The sequence below is a fragment of the Pipistrellus kuhlii genome, unplaced genomic scaffold, assembly GCF_014108245.1.
Source record: "Pipistrellus kuhlii isolate mPipKuh1 unplaced genomic scaffold, mPipKuh1.p scaffold_m20_p_2, whole genome shotgun sequence".
Classification (NCBI taxonomy): Eukaryota; Metazoa; Chordata; class Mammalia; order Chiroptera; family Vespertilionidae; genus Pipistrellus; species Pipistrellus kuhlii.
The window spans coordinates 172143563-172149739 of NW_023425515.1; the positions used below are offsets into that span (position 1 = coordinate 172143563).

Genomic DNA, 6177 nt, shown 5'->3' on the forward strand with positions numbered 1-6177 from the left:
TGCTTCCTACACACCCCCTACTGGGGATCAAGCCAGCAACCTGAGCAAGTGCCCTGGTCAGGAATTGAACCATGACCTCTTGATTCAACCCATGCTGGCGAGGCCCTTCTCTACTTCTCTTGGTTTTGCTTCTTGCCATGCCTTCCTCATATATCATCTGTTCTGGCCCCTCCTCAAACACACCGCCCCTGCCCACATCCTCCTGCTTCTGCACAGGCAGCCCCTGCCTGCAGCGCCCCTCCCCACTTTGCTGCCCAAGGAACTTCTACACAACTAACGTTCCCCCAGTCTGTCCAGGAGGACCAAGGTCAACGTCCTGTCCTCCTCCAGGTCCTTTGTGTACCACTTTGCATTGGCATCATCTATTGTTTTTTCTGTCTCCCCGGACAAACTGTGAGCTCCACACAAGCAGAGAATGTCCAGTTTGTCTGGATACCTAGCTTAGCACTGAACATCACCTGGGGCAGAAGCTCAGACATTGTCAGTTGATGGGGAGAAAGGAATTTCTCTGCATCAGAGCTGGCTCAATGCAAAGATCTTCAGTTCCCTGGAACATGGGTTGAGAAAGCATAGAGGATCCTGGTAGCTCTAGAGAGCACAGAGTTAGGGGCCTGGGCAAAGTCTCCAGAGATGAAGAGAGGAGATATACCGTGGACTGATGGACAGAGCCACAGGTTTCTGATAGATCCCACTTGGGGAAGGTGGAGACCAACAGCCTTGACACCCACCTTACATCCGTGGTGTCCATAGGGCATCTGCCCCAACATCATCCCAGGCGATAGTATTGCTCCTTCACTGCAACCCTGAGGCTGGCGTGAATGATAGCCCTATTTTACAGGTGGTAGCCGAGGCCCAAAGGTCTCCCAAGTTCCTTCCAACACCAACATTCCTTGACTCAATGACTCTTCCTGGACCTTATGTATGGGTACCAGCCATGACTTTGGCCGTGGAAAGCCATGGAACCCAATACTGGTCCTGGCTCTGTAGTCCTCTGGTGGGAGCCTAAGCCCTGCCCAAGGAGAGAAGACAGGACAAGGGACAGGGGAGGCATCTCCTCCCTTTAGAAAGGCTCAGCCTGAGCCTCCAAAGTTGATTTGCATTAAGAGACCCTGCCAACCTACATTTCATTTAGGACAAGACTAAAGCTACACTTGGTTTTATAAACTCTCCTAGGGCCTGAAGACCAACCTTGTAATTTATAGGACAAGTGACATAACATACATGTTTGGGCTTTTGGAATTGCAGACATCATAGATATGGAAGTTATTATTATTGTTGCTGCTGTTGTTGTTCTATAGTTTTTATTTTTTAAAGAGGGCTCCTGGCATTCCCTTTGTTCATAGGACTATATTCAAGAGTCAGGCTGAATATGAGAGATTTCAAATAAGCCATTATATAGAACCTGTGATTACTTTTTTAAAAATATTATTCTTTATTCTGGAAAAAAAAATCTGACTTGTCAGAGACTGAAATAGAAAGAAAATAATCAGGATGCTTTTGAAGTTTTGTTTTAGAATTAGCAAGTATAAATATTTTAGTTCATAAAACATGTGTGGGTGCCAAGGAAATAGTGTATGTATACACACACATATGTGTGCATATATGCACACAGATGTGCAAGCACTTGTGAGCACATGTTGTAGACACACATTGGCTGTAATGACTAGATTTTGAGTTCCTCAAGGGCAGGAACTGTGTCTTCTTTCCTGTCCCCCACACGGAGCCTGGCACATGACTGATGCTCAATAATTACTTGTTGAGTGAAAGAAAGTGAAGACAGTCGGTCAATAAGAAAGAGCTGATGTAGCAACCTTCCCCTGGGCAGCGTCTTGATGGGCCAGTGACCTTCTGTCAGTTACCAGCGGTGGGGGTGGGGCAGAGGAAATAAAGGGATGGAATTGCTAATGCTGCACTTCTGCAAAGTACTAGGAACTGTTTCCCAGGACTGTCTCTGCCACCCCTTCATCCCTCAGAGCTTGGCATCTTCTCGATCTCCCACACTTCACCCACACACACACATGCACACACACAGCCACTCCTCCGAGGGCCTGCACTGCCTCTGTTCTTTCTGACACAGTCATCCATGGCACACTGAATCACTCCCCCTCACTCTCTGAAGAACATAGAACCTGGCTCTTGATCTACATCCTGGAGGAACTTAGAGTTGGAACTGATAATCAATCCAACCCCCTGAAGTCTTGAGGCCTTAACTGTGCTAGATTGAAAAATGGCCACAGTTATTTTCAGCTCTTCCCATAAAGAGGAAGAGCCAGTATCTCTATTCCTTGCTTTTGGGCCAGATAAGACTTACTTTGGCCAATAGAATGCAGATGAGGTGATACTATATATAATTTCCATCTGGGTATGAGCTGGATGAGAGACATAATATCTGGTATCTCCCAAAACCTTAGTCAACAGCCAGTCAAACCCCTAGACCTAAGAGTGAAGCCATCTTTGACCAGCCAGCTCCAACCAACATCAGAGAGCCCAGCCAAGATCAGCCAAGCCTGGACAAGATCAGCAGAACTTCCCAGATGACTCTAGACTTGGGAACAAATAATAAATTGTTATTGGTAGTGTGGTTTGTTTGTGTGTGTTTTTTTCATTTTAAGTTTTTAATGAAAGTTGTATGAGATTATTTTATTTCTGCATCTTCTCAATTGTTTCTCTCTTGTATTTGCTCTTTTCCTCTTCCACATGGAAAGTTTGGCTTTATGTTCAAGGATCTTTTTACAGACTTTGTCCAGCTTTAGTCTAGTGATATCCTCCATGCTGGGGTGAATGCCCACTTGAACAGTTGTGTCATTAACTTTCTCTCACTGTGCTCATTCAATGTAGATGACATATTTCTTCCAATAAACCTGAACTACTTTGCCAATTTGCTGCCCTTTGTAATGTCTTCACACATCTTGAACTTCATCATCCCTTCGAATGGGCATGGATTGAATACTGTATTTCTATCTCAGCTCTTTAGAAAGAGAAGACATAGTCTTCCTACGAATGTGGGAAGTCTCATTGAAATGCCTCTCATGGTTCTTGCTCTGGTCAGAAGTCACCAAGGAATTGAACTTCATTTTGATGCCGGCATTTCTATGATGGCCGTCAAAGAAAAGAAAATGTTGCTGTTTTAAGCCACTATGTCTGGAGTGATTTCCTTGGTTTGATGCATGCAGCCACTGCTCCATGACCTTTATACTGTGCCATTACCCAGAACCCAGCATCTCAGAACCAGGCAAATCTACCCACCCCCTTTGACCTGAGGCTGCTCTTTCTCCAGGCCCCTCACCTTCCTATTATCACAACATCTGTTCTTCTGTTTCATTAAAAACCACCAACATTTTCATCTCCTTTAATTTTTCCCAATCTGCCCTTCCTATCTTTCTTTTCTTCCCAATCCTACCAAGATCCCATGGTCTATGACCTTATCCACTCTTTTGCAAAGTCTTTTGACTCTTGTCCTTTCATCACATCCTTTGAGAAACCCACTTCTGTGTCAATCCAATTGCCCATTATTTATGGTTTGGTAACCGTGCAGCAGACCCTGCTGTAAGACAGCATCCAGCCACATAGGTGGCCCTGCCACAAACTCACCATCATCACCTGAGCCCCATTGTTGTCCCACAAGCCTCCAGTGTCTGCCTGGTTGGCTCTTGTTATCTGACCCTCTGAGACCTGCCCAAGCCTTCACCCTTCTCCTCCCTCCTTAATGACCTACACACTCCACAGGCAGTGATCTCACCTCCTGCTTCACTAAGAAATGGAGATATTAGAGAAGGAGAGGGAGCACAGAGATGGAGAAATGGAGAAAAACACATAAGAAGAGGCAGAAAGGAAAGAGACAAGGATAGAAAAAAACAAAAACTAGTCCATGGGACACAAGAGGTCAGCAAGAGGAACAGAAACAAAACACACAGATGGGGAGAGAATGAGACAGAGCTTCCATCCCTGAGAGGTAGGTTTCTGAGGGAAACCTAACAGGAAATGTGGGGGCAGGGCTGCAGGACTCTTGGCTTCCCCTTCTGAGAACCCCTTCTACCCATCTAAGTGCCAGGCCTTGGGTGCTGAGCCTGAGGGAGGGAGAAGAAGGAGAAAAGGAGGAATATGGAGGGAGGATGGATGGGTGGGAGGAAGGGCCACCTTCACATAGGCCCACATAGCCCCGTGGCCACAGCCTCAGCGGGCTCCTTACTGGGCTTGCATCTGCAGTCCTTGATACAGATGTGCAACCAGAAGCATATCTGAGTTTATCAAGCAGAGAAGCAAAGCAGAGATGGATAGTTCTCATGTTGGCGGTCCCGAGTCTCCATTAGTGAACTGGAGAAATTACTGGGAATTCATTCCTCCTCCCTTCTTGGTAAAGAGGGGAGAAAAAGCTGAAGGAGAGAGTTACTCACTTCGTAGACCAACACAAAATGCAACTGGAATTGGCAGTCCAGTTCCAGGTAGGGGAGCCGTCAGTCCTGCTGGGGCCAAGGACACAGAGTTCCTCCTCCCCGCCCACATGCCCTGCCCAGCACGGCCTCGCTTCCTCTGCTCTCCTCCTGCCCTGGAGAGGAGAGAGACTCTGGTCCAGGCTCCCGCCTGCTAGGAGCTCCTGACCTCCCTGTCAGGCAGGCCTCGCTCACTCTGCCTTCCACTCACTGGGTGGCCCCAGGCAAGTCACTTGGCCCCTCTGAGTTTACTTTTTCCATCTCTAAGAAAAGGGCGAAACCTCATGGTTGAACCATAGGTGCCACACGCCAATCACATCTGCTGGAATCACCTACGTGGAAAAGTCCTCTCTATGTGTGATCCATCTGGGCAACCGAGGAGCTGCCAGAACCCTTCCTCCCACGGTGCCTTCTCACTCCCTGAAATGGCATCAGACCTCATGTCTTGCCCTTGGCTAACAGTCTTCCCTTGTTTTTTCTCAGCTGGATAGATAGAGGGTGGAGGCTCGGGGAGAAAGCCCAGATGCTGGGGGAGAACCTACCGTTGAGCTGCCTCTCAAACAGCTGGTCCAAAGCTGGAGCCCTCTGCCAGGCCAGTGCCAGGGCTGGGGCAGGGCAGGCCTGGGGGAACAGACAGGGAAATCCCAGGAAGAAACCAAGTGGCAGACACTCGCCTGGGGAGAGCCTGGCCCGTTTTCACAAAGGAGAACCAAGCCTCGAGACCATCTGCTGGGAGAAGCGTTTCACTGGAGGCCTCTGGCCAGACCCCAAGAAGAACAGCAGCCAAGGAAGGAGACCAGGCTGGTGATTAGCGGCCCACAGAGGGGCCCCCCCGGGAAGGCGGCCTGCTCCCGCCCTCAGCGGATTCTTCGACAACAAAAGGAACCAACTGGCTGCACTGGGCCAGTGGGGGCAGGAGGCCTAAGAGAAGTGAGATTCTGTCCATAAACATCTCAATAGCGTGATTAACTGAGCATCGCAAATTGTAACCCTTTCCTTTAATGCACTTTCCCTGAATTACCGCGAGGAGTTGGCGGCGGAGGAGCCCGTACAAATTGCTGGAATGGGCAGTTAAGCGGGGAGGTCGGAGGTTAAATGAACACGGTTGTTTATGAAGACACAGCCCGAATCCATTTGCATTTTAATATTCTCTCAGTGAGACGGAAAGCCACTCTGAGGACAGCTTGTTTGGAAATCCCATTAACGGGTTATTTATGGGGCTCGTGGCTGGGTGACCCTTGCCCTTGTTTTGTTAAACATGAACCAGACATGAATCAGACGGGCAGCGGGCTAGCTGCTATTGTTTCCCGTAGCACAAAATGTCATCCGATTCAATTATTCTGAAGCTGACACTTTCTGAATTATCACCCTCATAATGCTCAATTTTCCCTTTTTTCCCCTTTGCTCAACCTGATTATTTCTGTCTTTGTAGAAAGCTGCCTCTTAGAGCAGCCGTTCCATTGCCATCAGCCGTCAAGGGAGACGGGGATGCCGCAGTCCCGGGCTAGACAGGCCAGCGAGGCTGCCAGCCTGGGGTGGGTAGCTCAGGTGGCACTAGGGAGGGCCTACACCTGGCCAGCTGGCAGCCTCTGCCCTGTACTTTCCAGCCCGGCACCAGCTCACGGACCTGCGCTGCCTGCAGAGCCGAATTCTTGGGCTGTCACCCAGGGCTCTGAACAAGGCTTTTGATCAACATTAAAATAGATTTTTCTGGAAGAAAAAAACAAAAGAAAAGAAAGAAAAAGAA

The 6177-nt window shown here is 48.6% G+C and overlaps 1 pseudogene; it reads right to left on the reverse strand.

Annotated features, from left to right (window-relative positions):
* Nucleotides 1-2605: 2605 nt before the first annotated feature.
* Nucleotides 2606-3074, reverse strand: LOC118724240 (annotated as a pseudogene).
* Between the last annotated feature and the right edge of the window lie 3103 nt (nucleotides 3075-6177).